This window comes from Furipterus horrens, unplaced genomic scaffold (genome assembly GCF_987537825.1).
Source record: "Furipterus horrens unplaced genomic scaffold, mFurHor1.1.pri manual_scaffold_1, whole genome shotgun sequence".
In the NCBI taxonomy this organism is placed as follows: domain Eukaryota; kingdom Metazoa; phylum Chordata; class Mammalia; order Chiroptera; family Furipteridae; genus Furipterus; species Furipterus horrens.
This window is the reverse complement of record NW_028327171.1, coordinates 53,374,426-53,400,600: the sequence shown is the minus strand read 5'-3', so window position 1 is coordinate 53,400,600 and position 26,175 is coordinate 53,374,426. Positions and strand designations below refer to the sequence as shown.

Genomic DNA, 26,175 nt, shown 5'->3' with positions numbered 1-26,175 from the left:
TGTGGTGGATAAAAATCAGGAAAGATACCTTGGGAGTGAGCAATCCCGGCCCCAGGCCAAACCTCACAGCCCAGGGTTCCAATTCTGGGAAGATAGGTCCCCATATCTTCTGGCTGTAAAAACCAGTGGGGGGTGGGGTGGCAGAAGAAACTGCCAGTTTCTCAGGAGAGTCAATTTAAAGAGCCTGCACAAACTTATAAAGTACACAAACCCACCGACTCTGGGATTCACCACCAGGGCAACAACTGGAAGGGCGCCAGTTGCATACGGGAAATGGGTGAAGTGATTAGAAATGGGGTGAGTGCTGGGTAAGCCTCCAGAAGACAGGTAGCATCATTGTCCCCTCTTCAAGCCTTCACCCCACACAGAGCCACAAAGTGGTTAAACAGGTTGCCCTGCCTTGGGGGTCACCTGAGGATCCACCCCACACAATTTACAGGTGCTGTTATTAGACAGGGAGTCAAAGAAGTGCTACCTAATACACAGTAACAGACACATGGAGGCTGCCAAATTGAGGAGAAAAAGAAATAAGGCCCAAATGAAAGAACAGAACAAAACCTCAGAAAAAGAACTAAACAAAATGGAGATAACCAACCTATCATATGTAGAGTTCAAAACACTGGTGATCAGGATGCTCCAGGGATTCTCTGAGTATGACAAAAACATAAGGGAATAAATGAAGGTTACACAAGTGAAATAAAGAAAAATCTAAAGGGAACCAACAGTGGAGAGGATGAAGCCGAGAATCAAATGAACGATTTGGAACACAAGGAAAGAGAAAGCATTTAATCAGAACAGTAGGAAGAAAAAAGAATTTCAAAAAATGTGGGTAGGCTTAGGAACCTCTAGGACATCTTTAAACATAGTAACATCTGACTCATAGGGGTACTGGAAGGAGAAGAGGAAGAGCAAGAAATTGAAAACTTAATTTAAAAATAAAGAAAACGTCCTGAATTTGGTGAAGGAAATAGATATACAAGTCCAGGAAGCAAGAGAGTCCCTAATAAGTTGGTCCCAAAGAGGACCTCACCAAGACACATCATAAAGTTTAAATATAAAGAGAGAATCTTAAAAGCAGCAAGAGAAAAGCAAAGAGTTACCTACAAAGGAGTCCCCACAAGACAGTCAGATGATTTCTCAAAAGAAACTTTGCAGGCTAGAAGGGAATGGCAAGAAGTATTCAAAGTGATGAAAAGCAAAGACCTACAACCAATATTACTCTATCCAGCAAAGTTATCATTTAGAATGGAAGGGCAGATAAAGTGCTTCCCAGGCAATATAAAAGTAAAGGAGTTCATCATCACCAAGCCATTATTACATGATATGTTAGAGGGACTTATTTAAGAAAAAGAAGATTAAAACTATGAACATTAAAATGGCAATAAACTTACAACTATCAACAACCTAATCTAAGAAAACAGAATAAGCAAACAACCAGAACGGGAACAGAATCATAGATATGCAGATCATTTGGAGGGTTATCAGGCTGGGAGGGGGAATGGGGATACTGGGGGGAAGGTACAGGGACTAAGAAGCGTAATTGGTTGGTACAAAAATAGAGAGGGAGATGTTAAGAATAGTTTAAGAAATGGAGAAGTCAAAGACTTTATATGCATGACCCATGGATATGAACTATGGAGGGGATTGATAGAGGGAAGGGGGTTACTGGGCAGAGTGGGAGTAAAGGGGGAAAATTGGGACAACTGTTAATAGCATAATCAATAAAATATATTTAAAAAGGGGGAAGAAACAAAGGAGGACCCTGGCTGAGCCCTCCAGCTGTGGGTCCCGATTGGCTTGCTCACAGGAGCCCAATTCCTGCGGGGCCAGTGCACCTGTGAGGAGTTAATGAGCAGCAATGAGAGTGGTCGCTCTCATAAGGACTCTCATTAGTACCCCACAGAGGCAGCTTCACACAACCCCCCCCCCCCGTTCCTGGCACATTCTAATGACAGATTAATCTCAGCAGTCCATATTTAGGGACACTCCACCACTTTCTTAGGAGTAAGAGGAAATATAGGTGGGCTACTCACTTGGTTTCCTTAAGATTTTTAGATATTGAAACTGTTGCTGAATGGAACACTAAAAAGACATAAATAAAAATGAAGGCAGAGGCTGGTATCTTCATTGGGTCACATTCCAAAGGAAGTCGGCATGAATATATTGGAAAATCCAAGCCTGTTATTGAGCACAGAGTTTATCCTCTTCCTTTGCCAGTAGGGAGAATGAGACCCACAGAGGGCCTCTCAAGGGATACTGGAAAGAAAGTCATTTCTTGGGGCAGGAAGAAGCCACTTGTCTGAGGGTCAGTGTGGTGTAGTTACGTGATTGCATGACGACTATGAAAGGGTCGTGGAACTTGATTCTGGTTCTGCTGCTTCCTGATCATGTGGCCTTGGGCAAACTACTGATGCTTCCTGCCCTCTCTGTTCCTTATCTACAAGATGGGAACAAGGATAGTGTCTGCTGTCAGAGTTGCTATAAAGTCTAAATGCCTTAATATATGCAATTTACTTAAAGAAAAGCCTTGGCCAAGGCAGCCTTAAGCAAGTATTAGGTTTTTTGTCTGCTTTTCTAGGCCCCCTCCCACAGTCCTGCTCTTAGGGACTGTCCTTTGAGGTTAGGATCAGACTTCGACTGCATCCATGGGTCGATGGCTGGCCTAATGCCATTCATTTTAGTCCCACAAAGTCTTCCTGAGCCTCTACTGCACCCCAGGTACTCTGCTAGGCAACAGCTGTGTCAGTGAGAGAAACACACCTGATTTCTAAAGACCCACTGGAAAGAGCCCCCTGTTGGGAGTCAGAAGACATGGCTTTTGGAGGCAGATGTCTCTTGGGCCAGCCATGCCATCTCAGCAAGCTGCTCTGTCTCCCCGCATCTCTGTGATCTTCTCTGTCAAAAGGAGAGGATGATCCCTACCCTGCCTTCCTCAGGATTCTAACAAGAATCCAATGACAAGTACATGCAGAGGGCCTTTGACTACAATAAAATGCTTCTGCTAAGGTGAGATGATAGTGAGACTGGAGGACCACCCAGTGCACTTACCCCTATGTGGACTGCATGTTAATAGTGCTTTGAGTGGGCAACAAAGGAGAAGAGACTCAGATGTCAGGAGAACCTGGGCTTAAATCCCAGCTCTACCACTTACTAGCAATGTGACCTCAGGCAGGTTACTTAACTAACATCAACCATAACTGAGAATCATGACACCTACCTTATAGGCTGGCTGTAAGGAGAAGATGAGATAATATATGTGAGGTGCTCACAACAGTGCCTGGTACATAGTGACTCCTATCAGGGTTGGCTCTGCTTAGATGAAGTCACCCTATCCCAGGGTTCAGTGCTTGTCAAGCCCCTGAGAAGATCCTGTTCACAGAGACTGACATGCAGGCAACTGATGTGTGGATGAGAATTCCAATTCATCCATCTACCAGGAGGAACTGACCTCCCCTGAGAATGGGAAACTTACGTCCAGCCCATCCTTTCCTTGTAGGGAAACTTCCCAAGAAAACCAACTGGAACCGGTGTGTTGCCCGGTAAACAGAGCTTCATGACAAGGGAGGCAGTGAAGCAACTGCTTATGTTTGCGGGTACCATGTCAGGTGGCCTGATGTGTTCATCTCCATGACACCAGCTCCAGGGCCTGGGCAGAGATGTCTGTAACCAGAGCTATCTGTAGCCAGAGCCCTTCTCCTGCTGTGCAAACAAGGCCATATTCCAATGGCCTGTCCTTCCTTTTCTATGCTGCTCCCTGCTGAGTGACCTCTCATTTCTTTATACAAGTTCAGGCCCTTCATTTTACTTGCTCTTAGTCTGGTTCTTCCTGCTTCTAGCTATGACATATCCTCTGGCTTTTGGGGTACCACTATCTACCTGATGTTGCCCCTTGTGTACTGACTCTACTGGTTTAGCTGTCTTTAGCCTGCACATTGTTTGCTTCTGCACAGGGTACCCACTTTCATGGAGACATGTCATGACCTTAGTACTACTTAATTGAGGCAATAGCTTAGCAGCTATAGGTCCTAGAGGACAGGGCTGTACTTGTGGATGTGCTTATTCAGAAACTGGTCCTTCATCTCCACTGTTTTTGAGGGGAACTCTGAGGACTGAGGGAGAGTTAATTATTTCCTTCATGAGGCAGGAGTCTATGTCTGTTTTATTCACTGATGTTTTATGTCTGTTTCATTCACCAAAGGCCAGGACTCAATCCTATCTCTCAAATGAATAAAAGCCACTTCTCAGGAAAGCACCTTAATGATCTCAGAATCCACGTTTTTATTGGCTACAGAAGCCAGCATGACTTGGTTTTCCATTTGATAAGTTATTTTTTTACCCATACTGGCTCATGCTCTCCGCACTCTGGGTTTATTCTTTGAGGCTGGGATTGTATTCTCATTTAAGCCCTCACTGCCTCTTCCCACACAGCCCGCTGCTTCCCCGGCCTCCCCTGTTCTGATTTCACCAATTCTCAGCCCAGATTCGTAGATGCCTCCCCCTTGCTTTTGCAATCAAGTACAGATTCTCACCTTGGTAGACAAGGATTCAGATCTGTACCTGACCTAGCCCTGCAGATTCAAGCTTCATTCGCTCCCCATAAGTGTTCTTGGTTGCATTTCAGTTACATTGCTCATCATTTTCCAGACTTGCCACTCCATTCCTTGCTTCATGTTGTTCTCTCTTTTGGGGACAACCTCCTCAACAAAATGATGCTGGAGAGGAATCTTCAAAGCATCTGCTGGAATCACTTAGAGATTTTAAGGCCTAGTTTGAGCTTCCAAGACCCACCTTGAACATCATTTTGTTTATAAAATCTCTAACTTGATGAGGTCGCTGCCTCATCTTATCCTGTAGCATGTGCATCAGTACCCTTCCTTTGTTTTGCTCAACTTTTATAATTGTTTCTTAACCCTTTCATTCATTCCCACCCCTGTGTGTATGAAAGTTCTTTAGGGATAAGGACATGGTCCTAATTTTATTTCCTTACCAGTTCTGTGTGCATGGTGCTCTCTCAGGAAATAACTGAATTGAACAACTGCTGAATCAAGTAGTGATTCTGTAAACACAGGCGCAACTCAACAGTTGTTTCTAATTTCTTTCTGGGTTGCATGGACCTTACAAAAGGAATGATTTTTGTTGTCCTCCACAAAAAATGACTTCAAGCATCATTTGCTTAAGCTGCTGGCCTGAAAAGCCAGTGCATCCAAGATGGCTTTAAACATGCTACAATTCTTGCTCTGTCTGAATACCTGGAAACTCAAACTGCTGTTGCTTGCAAGTTAATGTCCCCACGGCTGTGCCTTACATATTGATCATTCAAATGGAAGTCACATGTGGTTTCCATTCAGCTCTAGAGAGGCCAACCATGAATTTCTCAAATCTGTCCAACCAATCCCTATTTAGGGAGAGGTTGGGCCATTTGTGCAAACCAGTTGATTAGCTAACACACATTTTAGAGTACCTACACAGTTGTTAAAAGGAGTTCCCGTCATATCACTTGAGGTTGCATTCTTGAACTTGTAAAATAAACAAGTTAATTAGTGTGTCTTTATATCCTCCCATGCCTTTAGGTATACCTATTTCCAGACATGTTTTCAGGATGCTTTTAGGAAGGCTGTGTTTAAAGGATATTTTTTGGTATAGCGTGGAGCCTGAGTCTCTTGACAATAATTTGAAAAATAAAAAAAATCCATTTTGCATCAGCTGAATGTCTCTAATTGGGTCTTGAAGACCAAACAATTCCCTTCAAGACAGCTGGGGCTTTGGGGAGCCCCAAACCAATTAACTCAAATTATATAATTTTCCTCCCACTCCTACTCCCAAAGCTTGACTTGCTTAGTTAGTAAAGAGGAGGATTAGTACAAGCACTAAGGACTCCATTCTTTTGCTGCCTGGTACAATATGCTAAACTCTGTTCTGGGCCAGTCTGGAGCACCCTGGCTGGGAAAAAAGGGGGTGGGGACTTAAAGTCAAGCGACCTCCTCAGTATGTCTCCTCTTTCTTGGGATACAATGCAGTTCTGCATACATTACTGGATGACCAGGCAGCAGAAAGCATTCTGGCTTTGGAAACATGCAATTACTAACCCTCCTAAACCTCTGAAAATGTACAGGAGCTCATTGAGGCAACCCTCTTATAAGGTGATCAGAGAAATTTGAATAATTATGGAGGAATCAGTATAAGAGTGTGTGCGTGTACATGTGTGTTTAAAGGGGCACATAGCTGTACTATAAATAGGTTTCATGTTTCTTCTCTTTCCAAATGGTTTGCTAAGGCTGGATAAGCATTCAACAAATGATAAAATTATATAATAATTCCAAATACATATTTCCATATAAAAAACTTTAAAAAGTGAAATAATACTCTACATTACAACTATATCACAAATATGCTCAGTGAACTTCATTACAGAACTTCTTGAATTTTTTTCTATTTTATATAAAGTACTACACTTTGGACGTTACAAATTTATCATCCTTGTAACAAGATGCTAAATTTCTGATTTGACTATTATGAAATACAAATGAATTTAAAATCATTTTGTTTTAATAAGAAAGGGTAATTAATACCATCTCGAGGCTGTTAGGATTCTTCAGGGAACCCTTTCAGGTATTTTTTGGCATTTGGAATCCTCATTTGTAAATGCTGACCTTTTTTTTTATGCACCAAAAAGTAAAGGCCAACAGTAGACCCCCTGAATGTGTCTTCTTTTCTAAGCATGTAAAATATGACACTGAACTTACCCAAAGGGTATTTTCTCACTCCTTCCTTTCTCAGAGGACCGTCAGATCCTTCAACTACCAGAATCAAACACATTCATGTCACAGACCTCCCTGATATTACGAGTTCTAGGAGTTATCTTCCACATATGACTTTTTGTTTATATATCTGTCAAAAAGGAAAATCTAGTGAAATTAAAGTTCTCCGGGAAGCCACAAGTTCGTTTCCTGATCTCTGCTGGTTGAAACAGCATTTTGCCTTCTGTTGATGCTACCATCTCTTTAGAATTTTCTGAGATATATGAAAGAGACTCCAGAGATATGCTTATTGGTTTTCTCTAGAAGCTACTGACCATCTGAGTGAGACTCAGCTGGAGAATCACACCCCTTGGAACTTCAGTCCACAGTACCTTTGATCTGGGCCTAGGCCTCCTCTGTATATGGCCTCTGTCTTTGGGGAGATGGATTCTCAAATTGAGGAGCCACAGCCCAGGAAGGATATTCAGGTAAGACCCAGAGTATGGATACTAATTAAAATTTAAAAAACAAACAAAAAATTTAAAACAAACAAACAAACAACAACAACAACAAAAACACACCAGACTTTGAAGTTCAAATTCTGAGAACACTGGAAATTTTTTAGTTCACCCCATTATTTTAAAGATGACTCTATGGCAGCCTGGAAAGGGAGGTGATCTGTTCAAAGTCACATGGTAACTTAATGGTGTAGCTTGACCAGAACTCAGTTCTCCAGACTCAGTAGAGAGTGGCCCCTGGGGATCAGTCCTGATCACATCTTAATCATAGAAACATTTCATTAATTCTTTTGATTTTATACATTGCTGATGGCAGGGGGACCCTACAGTTTGATTTACTGGTTGTGGTTTCAGCCTGCTGCCGCTGGCTGCACAGACTTGGCATCTGTGCTCTGGTCTCTAAGGTGGGAAGCAAACGGGCCCTCTCCATTGGATGTAAAACCAGGAGGTGGACTTCCTCATTAACATAACACTGCTGCCTCCGTCTCTAAGCCTTAGCTGGCATTTTGCTTTGATACTTCACCAAAATCAAAGCACCACTCTGGTTTATTTTGAAAGTATCTCGAAAAGGAAAATGTTTGACCACTCCTATCCTGGCCCTACCTCGGTGTGCTGTGTGTAATGATCCAGAGAGAATCAATTGGACACTGCATTTTAAAGATAAGGATTGGGATTTTACTTCTGGGTAACCTGGTGACCCCAATCAATCTCTGTCTTACAAACCCTCTGAAGATTTGATGCTCCAGTCTGCAATTAAGTCTCAGAGCCCAAGAATGGCAACAGATGTTGCAATCCAAACACCTTTATTAACTATTTGTCTTCAGATGTGTATCAACAATCTCTGGGCCAGCAGACACAGTGGGCTGCTCCTTAAATGGAAAATCACACTCTTTCATCTTTAAACTATTTTACTCTGTAATCTCTTTGAGAAGATAAAACAAGGTATATCAAGAAGGAAGCTAAAGCTCTTTAATTGCTTTAAAAATTTGCCATCCAGTGAAAATATTGGTATTAAGCCATCTACCCCAATTATACAAAGCATTAGATAGGAGAAAACATACCCAAAGCAAAGATTTCAAAATTTGGTTTATTTCCCCCCCTATAACTTGCTGATTATACAAAGTGGGGCAAAAATAGGTTTACAGTTGTTCTTATGAAAAGTATTACAATCATTAATAAATAATAATACAAGAATAAACTGTTCTGTGTACTCACATCTGTAAACCTACTTTTGCCATACTTGTATTTCATTTGCCAGACTTTGGCCCCATTTCAACCAAGGCTTCAACATCGTGAAGAATTATCCTTGCCACCCACCTGCCCCACAGAAGCATCATGAGGATTAGAAAAGACTGTAGAGTACTTCCAACACTAAGAATAAAATACAAGGCCAAAATATTTTAAGCAGTACTCTATGTAATCCTTTGTATTTGAATTCGCCAAGACCTTGCTCTGTAATCGATTTCTTGCCTGGAGTTTATTGAGGTTATTCCATAGAGAGGAAAATACACTCTTGGGAAATCAAGAAGGCTTCCTCTCCCTGGATTTAACTCCCTGGCTAAATGGGCTAGACTCCTCTCCCACAGGTAGGCAGAGTGGGCAGTCATTTTCTTCAAAGGAAAGTGAATTCACAGGGAGGTCAATAGAGTTGAAGCTTCTCTTCAGTATAGACCCTTTCAAGGTATTCTCATTGCCATCTGTCTTTGTAAGATTTGCAAAAATCAGGTATTTTAACCATAATTGGTTAAAAATGTAATTTTTACTTTGATTCCTCACCATCATACCCTCAGGACTGTCAAGTGACATTAAAGTTGGTCCCAGAGCAATTGCACGTTCCAGCCAAGAGGACCTTGAGTTGGGGGTTACTTAATTTGGGCTTCATGGGATGTATTTATGTGATTTGCTGTCTCTCCCAGGTAATGAAGTTATTTCTAGCATTTTTGATGTAAGGATGACTTTTAGGAATGTATCTCCATCATGCTAACTCATCTGCTGTCATGACAGAGCTGCAGACTAAAGGTCCCATCAACAGTTAAATTAAGCACTGGAGGTCTCTGGGGAATGGAGGAGAAGTGAGCAAGGTTTGCTAGGTAAGGAGCTAAAGGGGGAAATGCTTCTACTCACCGTGTGTATGCAATTGAAAAGGAGGATTTCATTTCAATGGTGCCTGGTAAGAGTGAAGTCAGGACTATACTTAATAAGACATTATTTATAATTATAAATTTACATATGTGTTTTCCTTTTTTAAGTGACACTTGTGTGAAATAGAATTCATCACAATTCTGTGTCTGTAGGTGTAGACCTGTAGGGGTGCTACAAAAATCAAGTATATCTAGTGAGAAATCTTGAATTTTTTACATTGCAACTTTCATCATCATCATCATCATAAATAAATAAATAAAAAATTTAGTCAATCATGCCAGAGGAAAGAGTGAATTATCTTTCTATAGCTCTACTGAATATCATATAACAAAATCATTGTCATATTAAGAGTCAATCAAAAAGTAGTTAGTAAAAAATATTATAGATACAAATTACATATTGTAAGCAGTTAATTACTAAAGATATAAAGTTATCCTTAGGATTTTTAGTGTTATAGTATTTACCAGCTTTCTAAATAAATATCCATATTTGTACCTAAATTTGATTTGTAATTTTTATATTCTTTTTCTCATAAAAGGCCCTCAAAATGCTATTTGCTTTAGCCCCTACATAACTTGGATCTGCCTAGGGAGTGGGTGTCAGACAGCAAAGCTTAATCTTTCATCAAAGATTACTAAGTTCAGAGGGACCTCGGAGGCTAACTGCATCCATGCTCCCTTGCTGCCCTCCACCCCTTTCTCCTTGTGTTTGATACAGTTAAGGCTTTGACATGGAGCTCTCTGCTTGTGATCATACAGCCCACGGATGGCAGAAATTGAACACATCTATGCATTAGGGAGTATGATGCTCGGACCTCTTGGTCATAGAGGCAGCGGCAAAGGGACTGATGAGAAGCTGAGACATCCAGGTGCCAGTACTGGTGGACACTGGCTCACGTGGGACCTGGGATAATGAACTTCTGTCTTTGGGCTTTGGCCTCCCCATTTGTGGAAGCCCAAAGGAGTATCTTCCTGCAGTGGATAGTTAAGGAAGGCCCCCGGGATAAAGTGACATCTGAGCAGAGACCTGAAGGATATCTGGGGCTTTCTGCGAAGTAAGAACACCCGCTCCCAAGACAGGCGTGTGCATGGTGTCTTGGAGGAACAACAGACCAGTGGGCTTGGGTGGAGTGGGCAAGGAGGGGAGAAGCAGGGGTGAAGTCAGAGAGCGAGTTCAGGCTGTGGGGAGGGAGCTGACTCTCAGGGAGATGAGGAGCCCCTGGAGCTGATGAACACTGATGTGATGTGACCTGACGGAAATTTAGAAATTGTCACTCCTGTTGCTGCATGGAGTGACAGTGGAGACCAGACAGGAATCTCCTGCAGCCATCCAGGTGTGGTCCAGGGCAGGGGCCAGTGGGGAAGGTGCCCACTATCACCTCCAGTAAGAGGCACAAAGTCAGAGGAGCCTGGAAAGAGTCAGAGGGAAGTGAGGTGGGCTGGGAGGAATGGGCCGGACATTATCAGGCAGAGGTGGCGGGCAGAGGAACGTCACTTTTGTGGAGGAAATAGTGTCAGTAATGACAGAGGTGAGGAAAACAAAGGCTGTGCTCCTGGAGACAGTGCTGGGAAGTGATTGGGAGCAGGGGCTTTGGGCTCTGTGCCCTTAGACGAGTTATCACCTTCAGAATCTTCACTGTAAAATGGGGACAGTGCTGTCACCTGCTTCAGAGAGGCACTGCAATGAGACTGCATCCTGTGATACTTTAGAGGCACAACGTAAATGGTAACTCCACTATGATGAATGAAATTTTATTAAACACCAGAAGTTCCATGAGGCTGATTATAGGGATGTGATGGGCAGAGACCCAGAAAATTAGGTGGAAAAGGCTGGTAGAGGCCTGACAATGACAAGCCTTGAATGCTGAGGAGACAAAGTGGCAGCACAGCTGCCCAGATGTGCTTATTGAACATGAGGTTCCTGAGTGCCTTCCCTGAGATGGGGTCTAGGAACTAGAATTCAGCGGCAGTTCCAAGTGATTCTTAACAGGTGCTGCTTAAGAAACTTTTTTCTTTCTTTCTTTTTAAACTGGGACTTGATTGACTCATCTGCAAAAGCAATAGTATTCTTCACACTCCCGGTTCTCCTTTAAGCAAAGTCAGCAATGGCAAAGGAAGAGATGGGGCTGAGAGAGATGATGGGAGGGAGCGTGTGGCCCAGGATTGAAGGAATGCTCTGGGGATCTCTGAGAAGACAGCCTTCCCCAGGGGAGGCTGTGCAGAGTGGCCAGGCTTGCCTTCCCATCCTGGCTCCTCTCCCATCCAGGAGTCACTGTGGCTCCTTGGGAGATTCTTGCCTCCTCTATGAGCTGCAACTTCCTCCTCTGTTTAAAAAAGAAAAATTTAGAGAGCTGAGTTGGGTAAACTCTAAAGTCCCTTCCAGCTCCAAGTTTATCTGTTTATCAAACAGCCTAATCTTTGCAAAGGCACTTGCAATGGCTACAGCCTGGAGACAGTCTTTGCAAACTTTGCTGTCAGACTCAAGGCTTTTGGGGTTACAGAAAGGGCACCAAATACCCCTGCCATCAAGATAACAGAAGAAACATGTCCGAAGAGCCTTTCTCTCTGTCGGTTCACGTGCACCTCCGCAGGCTCAGATCTGAGCGCTCTGGGACTTGTCTGATTTAACCCTTATCTCGCTGCAGCATTTGAGAGGGGGCGGACAGACAGGGAAGCAGTTAGACACTGTCGGTGGACCTCCTGGCAATGGGATAGTAGTGCTCAGACATTTCTTAGACTGAAACAAATGAGTTGGGTTTTAGTGCTCTCTGATTGGATGCCCGGTGATTCTGTGGTGTGAAAAGCAAAGAGATTAAGTGCCTTTGATTTTGAATAAATCTCTTACGCACTCTAAGCATCAGTTTCTTCATCTCAAAGATGTTTAGTTCCCTGGAGGATTTTTTAAAAATCTTAATTGCTATTGAAATCTATCTTTAGATTTGATAATTCGACATTCTGACGGCATAATTGTTACCACATCCCTTCCCCCACCCCCCACCCTATTGTGGAATGGCCTGACTTTTTACAATTAGCCTAAAAATAATAGTTCATTCTAAGTGAAAAGCTGCCTTTCTACTCACCTTATCTATATTAATGGCATCTTTACATTCTGAGGCAAATAGTGGTACTAGTGACCTCGCTAAGGGCCTCACTCCCGTCTGTGCACAAACACCTCAGCACACACCGTCCGGGAGCCGGGTCATGTCCGATCTAAGCCTCATCACCACATTATGTTTAAATGCATGCTGTGTGTTCATCTGAAGTCCAGCTAAAGATTCATGACGATCTACGAGAGGGAGAATGGTAAGTCTGTAATCATTTGCTAATTTACTCTCTCATTTCCACATCCAGGGGGACAATCACTTGTGATGTGAAAAATGTAAAATCTCAGGAAAATATACACCCCCAAGAGTGCAGGGGAAAGGAAGTATGTGGTCCGTAGCTTGTGATATCATGATTGACTAATCAAGAAAAGTTAAGACATAAGATTTTTATGGAAAAAGTTGAGGAGGTCAGTTGGATGGGAATGAGCTCCTGAACTCAGATTGCTCGCATGTGGCTGGCCTTCTGCTGCCTCCTGCAGAGCCAGCTCAGCGCCATCATTGCTGACACTGCCACGTTTCCCCTACTGGCCTCCTTGTGGAGGAAAGCATTGGCTTCCCCACAGCAGCATTTACTTCCTTCTCCATAGCTACTTGATCTCTGCACCTCTGAGCCTGAAGTCTGGGCTGGGGACTTTCAGGAGACACCCCACCGGGACCCCCGGACCCCCATTACTATGAAGCAGGGCCTCCGAGGACAGGGGAATCTGCTATAGGAGTCAGGTCTTAAACACACCTTCCATTTCTTCCTCTTAGGACACACTGTGTCCTCAACAGACTCACCCTCCGCATGCCAGTCCAAGGGGGAGGGGACTCCCTGAAATCCCCCCTCAACTGCTGAGGTCCACAGAGGTGGGGGTGGAAGGCTGGCTGCCAGAAGTCGCTGAGAAGCTGCAGTGGCTGAGGAGTAGCTTGAAGTAGTCTCATCCAAGTGTCAACGTGCAGTTTCTGTTTGACTGTGGCAAAGTTCTTGTGACAAATATTTGTTGAGGCCTCCTCAAGTATGCTCCACAGCATAAAGAGAAGAAAAAATGTGGTTTTGTCCTAGGGCAGTCGAGGGCTACTGTGGTAGACACAAATACTCACCCAGCACTCCAAGAGCCCAGGGCCGGCAGCCTCCAGTTCCTTCTCTGCTAGGAGACTGGAGGCTGGCTTGCCATTGGCCCAAGAGTTCCACACAAGGCGGTGGGGAGGGGGAGAGAAAAGCAGAGCCAGCCTGAGGATATTGTAAAGCAAGTAAACTCCTGCCCTGTCTACAGACCAGCTCTTCCAGGGCACAGGATTCTTAGTGGAGACTGTCCTCTGGGCCCAGGCCTTTCCTTCCAGCTAACCCACCATGGACCTTCATGTGGCATCCAGTGAGCACCAGCTCTGCCCTTCTTGCTGGCCCCATTTCTCTTAAACCAAGGCCAAAGTCTGGGTCCTCTTGACTGCCTATTTCTTCTGCTTTGTATGCCCCCTGATGATCTGATTTGGGGATCCATATCTCCTATTCTCTCTTCACAAACCCCTGTCCCCACTGCTTCCACAGAGCCAACCTTTAGGCCCCTAGCCCTCCCTCTCAGATACCCTGTGACCTTCTTCTTCAGGTCCCATTGGGATTTAAGCAGCCCAGCAAACTGCCTTCTCCAGAAGCCCACCTTTACACTGAGCAAGTTGGCTTGGTGCTTCTTCAAATTTGACCAGCTCCTGCCTAGGGCATGTTTTGGCCATGGCCCCAGGGGTTTCAGAATATTTGATCATTGCAACATCCTCCTAATAGGCCTGGCCCTTAAGTTTGCCATCCTCCATTTCAACAACAATGAAGAGGGTTGATGACTAGGATTGCTTAGCCTGGAGAAGGATATCTTTTGTGGATAAAAGAAGGTGACCAAATGGCTGAAGTGCTTCTGTGTAGTTGAGGAGTTGAACTTGTTCTCTAGGGCCCCAGTAAGCATCAGGGAACTAGGGTTGAGGGATGGAAACATCAGGAGGCCAGGTCTGCCTCCACAGTAGGAAAATATCCACATAGAACTCTCCAAAAATGGGAGGTGCTGCCTTTTACCTCAGCAAGTAGTGAGTGTACCTAACAGGTTCAGCAGACAACCACTTGAGAGACTGGAAGAGTTTTAAAGGCCCTTTCTGACTCTGTTACCTATTGCTACATAATAAACCATCCCAAACTTAGTGGTTTAAGACAATAGTGATTTATTATTTCTCATAATTCTACAGGTTGGCTGGGATCAGCTGGGTGGTTCTTCTGCTGATTTTGCCCTGAGTCACTCAAGTGATGTGGTCATTTGACTGACTGACTGGAAATGGAGGATCTAAGGTGGCTCACTCACACATCCAAGGCCTTGGTGCTGGCTGTCAACTTGGCCCCCTCTCCATGTGATCCCTTACCATCAGTTACCTAATTCAGGTTTTCTTACATAGTATGGGGAGTGTTGCAAGAGAATAGGAGAAGAAGCTGCAAGCCTGAGAAATAGAGCCCATACAATACCATTTCTGCTGCATTCCATTAGTTAAAACAAGGTCATCCCAGGTTCAAGGGATGAGAAAATAGACATCAAAATAGACATTTGATGGGAGGAGCTGCAATGTATTTGTGATTATATTTAATTTAACATGCTTCCCAAACTGCTACTGATTTTGGATATTCTGGATTATCCCCCAAGGTTCCATTAGCCACTGCTAAGGGCCATGTGGTACATCTTTATACCTGTGAAGAAGGACTCTGGACACTGGTGCTTCCTAATATTCATCCCACCACTTTTGGGGGGTTGCCTACTCCATCTCCACAGTTTCATGTTTTAGGGGAATATGGCCTTACACCAGCTCTGTTAGTGGGGCTGAGAAGTCTGATGGAGAATCCAAACTTACACTAATAATCTCATGGCTTTACCTTGCCCACAGAATTGGTCAGGAAAGGCATGGAATCTAATGCAGGTCAATGAGACATGTTGGGAAGTTTTCTAGCAACTTCTGGGAAAGAAACTTCAACATTCTTAAGAAAGAACTACTGGGAAGGATAGTTGCTCCTCTTCCAGTGTGGGTAGAAGTGAGGCCTAGCTACAGACAGGAAGGTACAATATTAACACTTCATCTGCTTGAGAAAGGGTATGAGAACCAAGAACTGTTAGGCTGCTAGATTGAGTTTGTAGCGTTGTGTCCTGGAATCCAGAATTTGGGAGAATGGCCGTCTGTGCTACAGGCTGGGGTCAATTAGCTTCCTGAGTGCTCTGCCAGAGCCTCACTGTCAGGCTTGGCCCAACCACAGCTGCTGTAATAGCAGGTTGGGAGAGCCATTTCTTCTGGGCCCTGCAACCACATCACAGGGGCCAGCCATGCCCTCTGGCCTGCCTCATGGAACCCAACAAAGAACCTTCCCTTTCTTCACCCTCAGATACCCTTCCAGAACCTTCCTGAGCCCAGGCTGCACTTGACATCCCTTGAGATCCATTAAATAATAAGCTCCGGTTTTCTGATATTTCAGGACTGCTCCACTGGACCATTGCAGCAATTCTTAACCTTTATTTATTTATTTTTTTATTTTTGGAAAGTGCCATTTTAATTTTCTTTATATTTTCCGGTAAATTGTCAAATCAGCGTCTCTCCAGATGCCAACATCTGGTACTAAATTGCAAGTCTGGATAATCTTCCAAAACAATGTTTTCTAAGAGCCAGAGAACTTTTTTGTGCACATTATTTATCTGTTGAAATCGTGCCATGTTCTCTCATTGATTTCTCTACTGAAATATATCTTTCAACATGTCAAGCTCTACTCTATTTAAGATAGGCCTACCACTGGCATCAGGCCCTACATTGCCTGGAGAATATGGAATCTGTTGTTTTGTTCTCTCTTACTTTTCTTTAAGAAAAATCAATAAATTACAAGTAAATCCTTCATACAAAACCATTGACTGGATAAATGAGCTCATCTTTTTCCTTATTATGATGCTTATATTTTCAATGTAAAACGAAATCTCTAAGACCAGACATATGGCGACCAGACAAAGTGTGGCTGTCTGAATCTGGGGCTAGAGGTGGTTTTAGATATTTCACACATGCCGTGTATGTCCCCCATCTGGGAGCATGTGCCCAGGATGGGGAGGACCCATAACCCCAAGCTTGATCCCTTTTGCTTCTCCTACAATTGTAGAAACCTCCATTCCTTTTCTATAGAATCAGGAAATGAGGATGCCCAGTATACACCTAGCCTGGGGCGTAAGGGAATGCACCTGGCTGAGAGATAGGAGAACTGTGTCTGGTCCCAGTGTTATCACTAACTCCTAGATTGGTCAATTTCCTCCTCTCAGACCTGTGGCCAACTTGGGCCTTAGAACAGATCGGTTTGTTTCAACCTCAATGTCTTTTGTGGGCCAATTGAGGAGAGATAGAGTGTTGGTGAGGGAAGAGGGAAGAAATGTCTCAGAAAGTGGATTCCTGACCACCTCTTACTTCTGCTTCAACCAGAGCCAGTTCTCTTTGAATTGTTTTCTATCCTGTGTTTCCATGATCTTATCGTTGCTGGGCAGCACAGCAACAATAGCAACTACCACCACCTCCTTTGGGCCGTATCTAGTGTTTGCTCCTTCTAGGCTGACATGCAAGGATTCAGCATCCCTTCTTGGAGCTGAGCTAAGGGAGATAACCCACCCCATGGTCAGTGGCCCTCAGAGGGGACTCCAACATCAACACTTGGAAGGCCAGTCATGGAAAGAATTGTGTGTTCTGTGCTAACTTGACATGTACTCTCTCTAGGTCTCTTCCTTCCTTCCTTCCTTCCTTCCTTCCTTCCCTCCTTCCTTCCTTCCTTCCTTCCTTTCTTCCTTCCTTCCTTCCCTCCTTCCTTCCTTCTTTCCTTCCTTCCTTCTCTCCCTCCTTTCTCTCCCTCCCTTCCTTCCCTTTCCTTCTTTCTTCCTGAGCACTTTCTGATTTTTTGCCTGCATGCCATAGGCCTTCCAGTGGCAATAAACGTGTTTCACAGTGAAATTGGAAAGTGAATGTGCCTATCCTTCTGTCTAGACACAATTTCAGTGTGCAGATGGGGTTGGGCCTGCCTGGCATTCTCACACAAGCCCACCAGGGCCCATCTGTGGCTTCATAAATCTACAGGGAGCCAGATTCAACTGCCCACTGGAGGGTTTTCAAGCCCCCATGGCTGCCAGCTGTTCGAAACTGCCTTTTGCCAGGCATGTGAAGTCCTGAATCAGCAAAACTTGGGTGCCTTTAGAAGAGACTGGAAGAAATGTGAATTTAAAAACACAGCACAACCTCACCACAAAACAAATGTTGAACAAAAGGTGAATTCCACCGATAAACAGCTCTGATGGTGTTGACCGAACGTCTGGTTCCCATTTCGTTATGCCATTGTGCCAGAAACACCCCTTTATTGATACATTCTGCTGAAGCTGAGATGAAACGCAAAACTGGGAAGCTGCAAGGGTCGCTGGCAACACAATGTGGCAACTCACAGAAGCAGAGAAATCTCTGAACATGACCCATGTGGGGCCGAACATTCCCAGAAAGAGCCACCAGGACAGGGGCCCCAGTGAAAGCTGTTCACACCTCCTGAGATCTTGCCTGGTCTGAGATTAGCTATTTATTTTTGACATAAATGGGAGAAAAGGGAGGGTCACCTGATTTTGCATCTCTTACGTGTATTGGTGGAATTGAAGAGGTGGAGGGGAAGATCATTCCCTGAGTTTCCTCAGCCTGGAAATTCCACTGTCCTTCTGTGTGTCTTCCTTCGTACAAAGTGCCCTCGCGGTTCACTCAAGCACTCATCCTGTGAGATGCACCTAGAACCTCCCATGCGTTAGGCACTGATTGCATCCTCTTTTAGTTAGTGACATTGTCCCGCGTGTTGCTTTAGAGCAAGGACCATGCTTATTCATATTCATATTTGTATATGCCATAAGCTATTAAATATATACTTATGACATGAGTCCTAGAGAGAGCTCTCTATGTCAGGTTTTTTCCCCTCTGTCCCAGAGATAGCAGCTCTTGTCTGGTCCCATCCGAACACTGAAAAGTGAAGACGTCGGCCTGGGCGCTTTCCCCTCCGCAGGCAGAAAGAACAAAGGCTGCTTGCTCCCGAGGTGTTCTCCATCATGTTGAAAACTGTGTCCAATCTCATTGTAGGGAGCAGCAGGTAGCTGTGAAAGGCAGCTCAGGCCCCCATTGTGATGGCCTTGGCTGCAGGGGAAAGGTCACTTTGCAGGCAAGACTCTGACCCTTAACTTTTTTGTTGAGAGTGTCACAAGGTAAATTAATCAGATTTATGGCATTAAGCTCTGCCAATATCTTTATCCTTTCAGCTCTTTTTCTCCAGCAAAACTCTCCTCCTAGGGGGAATTTTTTTTTCCTTTTTGATGAAGGAGAAAACTGCTTTTTGTTTCTCTCTCACAGTTTTCACTAAAAAGTGAAAATAGCCGGACATGCATAGATAAAACCCAGAAGCCAGTGCAGCCCTTCCTTCCTAGAAGAGCTGAGTGAGGGTTCTGGTAAGTTAAAGTGGACTTTCCTGGCACTTAATCAAATGCCCTTTAGCAAGGGGACAATGAAGAGGGCAGGTTTTGCTGGTGGTGATAGGTTTCTTGGTTTCTGGGCAGAGCCTTTTCCTTTGGCCAGAGCAACTCAGCAAAGCCAGTGAGGGGTATGTCACCAGCCTGGCCAGGGGCCTATGTCTCATCTGGACCCGGCCCAGGGCAGTACTTGTACCAGCACAGTATTTCAGAGTGGCAGGTTTGGAAGTGAATGAGCAAAGAACCCCGCTACCCTCCTCCCAACTCGGTCCCAAAGTAAGAGGCTTGAAGCTGCCTCCCAGCAGGAGTGGGAGGGAGGCTGCTGATGTTGCAGGTGCTTTTCAGGCAGCCTTGCAGGAGAGCACCGATTTCCTGCTGCTAGAAATTTGTCTGCAAATTTTTTCTCATTCAGAAGTGACGGGATCCAGGAGACACTGGCTAGATATGATAACTTGATTAAAGCTTGCACAGGCAACCCAGATGCCTGGGAATTGACTGGAAGAGAACATGTTCCTCCTCTAACCTTTCACCAGGAAAGAACTGACAGGGTTGCAGCTGGTAGATTTCTTCACCCTAAGTTTGAAGGGGTCAATGTTTTAGACTCAGAGCCCTTTGAATACTGCTGTTGTGTTTTGAATACAGCTCCCTTGCAGGTAAGGTAAAGCCAATGAACAAAGAAAGCATCATCTTACCACATTTATTTGCAGCATAAAATAAGAATTGGATTATATTGACTCAATCAGTATTTACTGAGCACCTACTATGTGCTAATTAACCCTGTTTTAGACAATGGAGATAGAGTAGTGAATGCTTTGTTAGTTGGCCCATCCAAAATTATATACCTAAAATACATTTGACAAACAATGGCATCAAACACCATGAAAATGTAAAACTTCTCTGAGAAAAATGTTGAGCTTTTTTAATACCAAATAAGGTGGGACCAATGACTTATTGTTTATTACACATGGACCCCAATGAAAAAAGTGAGCACAGGGTCTATGTATGAGAGTGAACCAACTCTATAACTGCACCAGGCTGATTTAGGTAATGAGACCAGGTCCTGGAGTTCACCTACTGTGACGATTTATTCTCTGTGACCACCATACCTTGTCACAAAGGCAATGGGAACCAACACTTGAGGTTCTAAAGTCATTCCAGTGAGTGGGGGAGGGTGGAAGAGGGAGCGACAAATGATGGAAGGCTTTAGAAAGTCTTTTTGGGGTGGGGTAGGGAATATCAATAATATTTTTTCCTCTAGCGGGGCCTTCATTTATCAGAGAAATTGAAATAGTCTCTTCTAGAACATTTTGATCCATACCCCAAAGACCCACAGCCTAAATTCTAGGCAAAAATTATTCTTCAGAGTGTGATCTCCCCTCCTGGCCCAGCAGCGAAGGATTCCCAGACAATGGTCACACCCCTTGGACAGCATTTTAAAAGCATCACCTTCCACATGAAAGTGCTGACATTGCAGTTTGATTATTTGGAAGCTGACAAGTTTCAGCCTCAGCCCATGCCCAAGGGATCCTCTTTCTCTGAGTGTGCTGCCTACTCCATGTACCCGCAGGTATTCATTTCCTAGTGGTCCTTCTGTGTGACCCTCTACAACCCCCAAGTCATTTAGAAAGCAGTCTGTGCTTGAGCCATCTCCCTGCTTATGCCAGGGTTTAGCCTTGGACTTTATATTTGGCTGGTGTTGAATAAATACCTAGGAAAATGCTAAATAAAATAAATTCTAAAAATAGCTTTATAGGAGGATTCTGAGTACCTAATTTAGGAACTCTTGCTTATGCATTGAAGTGCAGATAAACATCTATTTTTAATATCCACCACAGATTAGAAGTGTATAAGCAAAGTGCCTGGCACTTAGTAGGCTCAATAAATATTGGTTGAATGAATGAATACATTAACTGAATAATGCATGCCAGGAAAGGAAGGTTAGAATAAGCATTTCAGCAGTCCTCAAATCAAGAGAAAAAGTCAAAAGTGAGACTATAAACAGACTCCATTACACAGCGAAATTCATTAAAAATCCACAAATCCACAAGTTGCATGAACAGCTAAAAACCTTCTGTATATCACACCAATATCATTATATTATATTATCAGCATATCAGGAGCAGGTACTTTCTAAAATGTCTCAAGTTATCTTAACTTTTAAAATGATTTATTTTTTTTAAAGAAGAGGCCCCGTTCGTGGGAAATTTTGAAATAAGATTTAACTATAAACAAATGAACTTTAATTCCCTCCTTCTAGATTCCCAAGGTCAGACTACTTTGCAAGGTCTGGATTTTCTTTAGGGAGGAAGATGGGAAAATTAGGAATTAAACGATAAAGTCAGACCTCCTTGTTGGAAAGCACAACCCCTCTGCCTGTTAACAGGCCTCTTTTCCGTTTGGTTTGAGATAAAGTGGCCCCAATTATTTTAGAATCCCTTAAAAGATATCCATAAATTAAGCTGCAGTCCTCTCCTTATTTCCCAGAGAAATTAAATTCTTACCTTAAATGACTTAAATCCCATGGCACGGAACCAGACAAAACTCTCCTCTGTGGTGTTACAAAAGATGGACACAGCAGCACAGAATTTTGGAGCTAAAAAGATAAATAGAAATAGATACAAACACACACCCCACTAGCAAAATTCAATAGTAAGATCAAAGCAAAACTTTCTCCTTGACAGAGCTCCTGTTAAGATTTTTTTCCCTCTTCTACACCATAATCTGAGTCTCAGATACTTTCGTTCCTATTCAGTCTCAAGATCAAACAGCTCACACACATCTGCTGGGTTAAGTTTTTTTTTTTTTAAGGCATTCAATAATTGATGGGGGTGAGGGGAGGAGAGCAGTTTGAATATCAACATAAAGGCAACAGCAAAATACACCATCACACTCATCTGCCCATGGAAATGAGGGGCCCAGTAGGAGATGTGTGTATGTGAGGGTGCATGTTTGTAAGAAGTAATATTAACATGTTACAAAGAGAATTTTCTCAGAACACTTGCCTGACCATTTAAAATCATCTTTTTTATTCTTTTAAATCCTCACCAAGGATATGTTGAGGGAGAGAGAGAGACATTGATGTGAGAGAGAAACATTGATCAGTCGCTGCCCATACATGCCCCTGACCACGAATCGAACCCACAACCTTTGGTACACAGGACAACGCTTTGACCAACTGAGCCACCTGGCCAAGACAATCATCTTTTTCAAAAATAGAAAATAGCTCTTTATTGCATCTCTCTTTAAGTGGAATCCTGCTCTTGACCTGTTTTGAGAGCTCTGGGGTCAGTGGCCTGGCCTTGGGAAACAAAGCAGTCTCATGCAAGAGCTAAGTGCGTACATACAAGTATATGCATTCAGTACTATGAAAACTTTATTTCTAATAGTACTTTATAGAAATTTTCACTAGTAAATCAAATAGTAATAAAGACTTTGCTAATTTAGTATTTAGTGTAGGCTTTGCAGTTAAACATGCTTGGCTCAAATACTGGCTTTGCCACATATTATCTGTGAGGCCATGAGCAAGTCACCTAAACTCCACTTCTAAAAAAGATATCAAGGCCGTTTTGTGGATTAAATGAGATAAATGTTTAATAGTATGCCTGTTGCATAGTAGGTGCTCATTAAATGCTAGTGATTTTTTTTTTCAATTTTTGCTTATTTTTCTAGTCCCTTTAATTGGGTTTCTCTTTTTTATTGGTTTTTATTGATTTTAGACAGACAGAGAAACAGAGAGAGAGAGACACAGAAAGAGATTTGTCCCACTTATTTATGCATTCATTGGTTGATTCTTATATGTGTCCTGATGGGGGAAATGGAACCCACAACCTTGATCTGTTGGGATAATGCTCTAACCAACTGAGCTATCCAGCCAGGGCTTAACTGTATTCAATAGCTGTGATCAGCTTTTGTGTTATGATTGAAGTTTCTATCAACATTTCTCTTTAAAAATATCAAGGTCTGTAAGTACTTACACATTGGCAATGTCAGAGATTGTCTCTAGAACAAACTGGTAAGGCTGTCTTTTTCAGATTCTTGCTGTACAGTGCACACATCCATAGACCAGAGGTAACTGAGAGGCTCCCTTTCATGCCCCCTGGTCACCCACCTCAGCACCAGCACACATCGTCCTGAGGGAGTGACGTCCTTTCTTAGGGGGTGCTCCAGTGATAGGCGTGGTTAAAGAGGCCCGAATCCCAGCAGAGTTCTCATTCTCTGCGGCAGTCCCTCGCAGACACCTCTTTGACCCTCTGTCTCCCTCTCTCTTCCTCGGGAGCATGCGGGACCTCTGCCCTTGACAGCTTCTAGGAGCTGGGCTTCTTGAAGTCATTACCTAAGGTCATTCTCCTGGGCCTTCACAACTATGCCTAATCATACTGTTGTCCCCACTCTGTTTTTCCTAGCTTTTGAACTCACCCCAGCCTCTTTAAGAAAACTTCCACATTTCCTTTCATCTTTATTAAGGTTTACACATCTGGATTGCTCCTGCTGGCGTCCAGTCCAACCCAGCCAGCCTGGGGAGGTGGGGCGCATCCGCTGTCTTGCCTGTTGGCTCCATTCGTTCATGTCTGAAAGCCACACCTGATTTTGCTTTGAGGAACCATTCAGCACCCACTGTGTGCAGTCTTGGAGGGGCTCTGGGACCACTGGTCAAGTAATCCTGCTTTCCACTGGCCAAGGCTGGGCATGTGCTTATGCCTTGACCAATTAGATTTTTCTTGGGAATGTGTATTTTGGATGAGCGGATGCAGCTCCAGAAGGCCAGTGGGGTCACTTAATCGCTGCAGCAGCTCGCTCTCCAGACTGTCCTGCTCCCTGGGGCCTACCTCAGTTCCCAGCCATTCTGACACTGATTCTGTAAGACGTCCTTATCTTCTACTAAATTCCTTGTAGTGAGATTCCATTTCTCTTGCTTGCAGTCAAAGAACTCTAACTGGTATACTAGGTCAGCCCAAATATCTAAAGCTCAGTTTATATTATGATTATTCTTAGATGATCCACAGTGGAATTCCCTAAAAATCTTCTATATTTTTTTTTCTAAAAATTGTTTTTATTGTTTTTCTATTACCATTGTCCCATTTTCACCCCCACTGCTTCTCCCCACCCCGTCCCTTCTATGTTTCGAAACAAAGGATTTGGCAACTGTATTTTAGAGTGAACTTCCTGTTCCCTTGAATAGAAAGACTTTTTTTTAATCACATGACTAAAGGTAACCATAGGTAATACAAGTACGCTCAAGAGAGGCTGATGTATCTAAACTTAGCCTTCAGTGCTTCTCAAACTCAGTGTGTGTAAGAATCACCTGGAGAGCTTGTTGTTAAAAACATCAATTCTTGGGAACTCGTCCCAGAAATTCTCATTTAGTGGGTCTGGCGTGGGACCCTGGAATCAGACCTGCCAACAAGCTCCCGGGGGGCACTGATCCTGCTGTTCTAAGGCCCACATTTGAAAGAGCACATCCTTAAAGACAATCTTTTCCCCAAGTAAGACAGACTTTGCAACACACAGAGGTTTCCTCTGATTTGTTAACATGGAAAGACAGGAGACAAGATGGACGTTACCTCTGCATGTGAACTTCAGAGGTGTCTGCTCCTCCCCGGCCTCAGTACCAGGCTGTGTCCCCTTGAGCCCTGAGCGGGACTAGACAACGGCTGGGTTGGAGGGTGTGTTCAAGGGGAGGGTATCTTCCCTGGTCAGCCTGGCACTCCCTAGAGCCTCACAGACGGGTGGGCAGAATGTCCAAGGCTACTTCAGGGGAAAATTAAAAGAAGAAAACAGTGAGTGATTGCGTAAGATCTGGAGGAAACGCACAGCTGTCCTCTGGGACTGCTCAGCAGTGACCACAGGGAGAGCTAGGACCTGGAGCTGAGCCCGCTCCTTCCGGTGTCCTCCCAGGCCCTCGTTCCCACCTCAAACACCATCCTGTCTTCACTCTTCTGAACGATTTTCTTACCCTTCCCCAAAACCTAGCTCTGAGCTCCCCTCTCCCCAGGCCCCCTTCCCTGCCATCTTTATTCTGCATTATCCCAACAGCTACATACTCAGCTTTAAAATGTAAGAAGCCCAGTTCTGATACTAATAATTAACCCTTACTGCTTTCCTGGACCTTTGTTTGTTTATCTCATTTAATTCTTGCAACATTATAAGGTAAGTATTATCACCCCTATTTAAAGATGAGAAAACAAAGTCAGAGGAGTAATTTTCCTAAGATAAACTACTTAGGAGAAATTTGAGGCAGAATTTAAAGCCTATTCTGTCTGACTCCAAAGCCTATGGCCCAAACCACCCTGCCATTCTAAATCAATTCTGTATATTGTATGTGTGCATGTGTGTGTGTGTGTGTGTTCTTGTACACATCTTAATAGTTTGTTTCCCTGTCTAATGGAAAGGTCACCTCTTCAAGGTGTGGGTGCTCTGGGAGAATATTCTAGTGGTTCTCTTGATCTAGCTCCTATCCTGCAGACTGCTTAGAGTCATGTTTTTTTCCAGAGTAGTCATTCAAGAGATATTGTTTACCGCTGATGTATTCTTTGATGGCTGACATTTCTGAACATTGGCAGGGGGAGGCATATTACTAGAAGCGGGAAGCATTTTTTCCTATTTACCAATTAGCTGTGTTTTGCATTCATATCTGTGAGACAGATGAAAATCCTACTTCCAAGAGGAATAAAGAGCTCATTATTTGACATCATGTATTGAGAGTCTGTTTTGTGCAAACCACGCGGCTGGTTTCTAGAAGAAACCACAGAGGATCCTGATTTGGGAGACCTTAGACATGGGGGGTGCTGGGATGCACAGTTGGGGGAGGGGCAGGACCAAGAAGGAAGAGCACGCTGAACCTGGGCTGGAGGAAATGTCATGATGCTGGTACTGGTCCTATTCTGGACTTTATAATGAACTTAAAAGTGTGTGGTAAACACAGGTGCCCACCTCGAAGGGGTATGCTGCAGTAAGAGGATTAAAGTCAGATGAGTATCGGCATTGCTAATACAGGTGCTTGGTGATTTGAACACAAGAGCCCAGGTAGTGGTGAGAAGGCGCAGGAAACATTCACTTATTTATTCAAATATTTATTCACACATTCAACAAATATTTATTGAGTATAGAACTTAGCACTGATGATACAGTTATACACAAGACAGCCCTGACCAGCATGGCTCAGTGGGCTG

The 26,175-nt window shown here is 43.7% G+C and overlaps 2 long non-coding RNA genes across 2 annotated transcripts in view; both read right to left on the bottom strand.

Annotated features, from left to right (window-relative positions):
- The window catches only part of LOC150021104 (uncharacterized), a 36,646-nt gene extending 11,897 nt beyond the window's left edge, over positions 1–24,749 (bottom strand). Inside the window, exons 1-2 of the long non-coding RNA XR_016512095.1 lie at positions 24,568–24,749; positions 21,508–21,599 (exon numbers count right to left, since the gene is read on the bottom strand). This is a non-coding gene — a long non-coding RNA (uncharacterized LOC150021104). The remainder of the gene's footprint in view (positions 1–21,507; positions 21,600–24,567) is intronic.
- Positions 11,272–12,669, bottom strand: LOC150021105 (uncharacterized). Its single transcript, XR_016512026.1, has 2 exons — positions 12,477–12,669; positions 11,272–12,185 (listed from the first exon to the last, which is right to left on the bottom strand). It is a non-coding gene; the product is annotated as an uncharacterized LOC150021105 (long non-coding RNA).
- Positions 24,750–26,175: the final 1,426 nt, after the last annotated feature.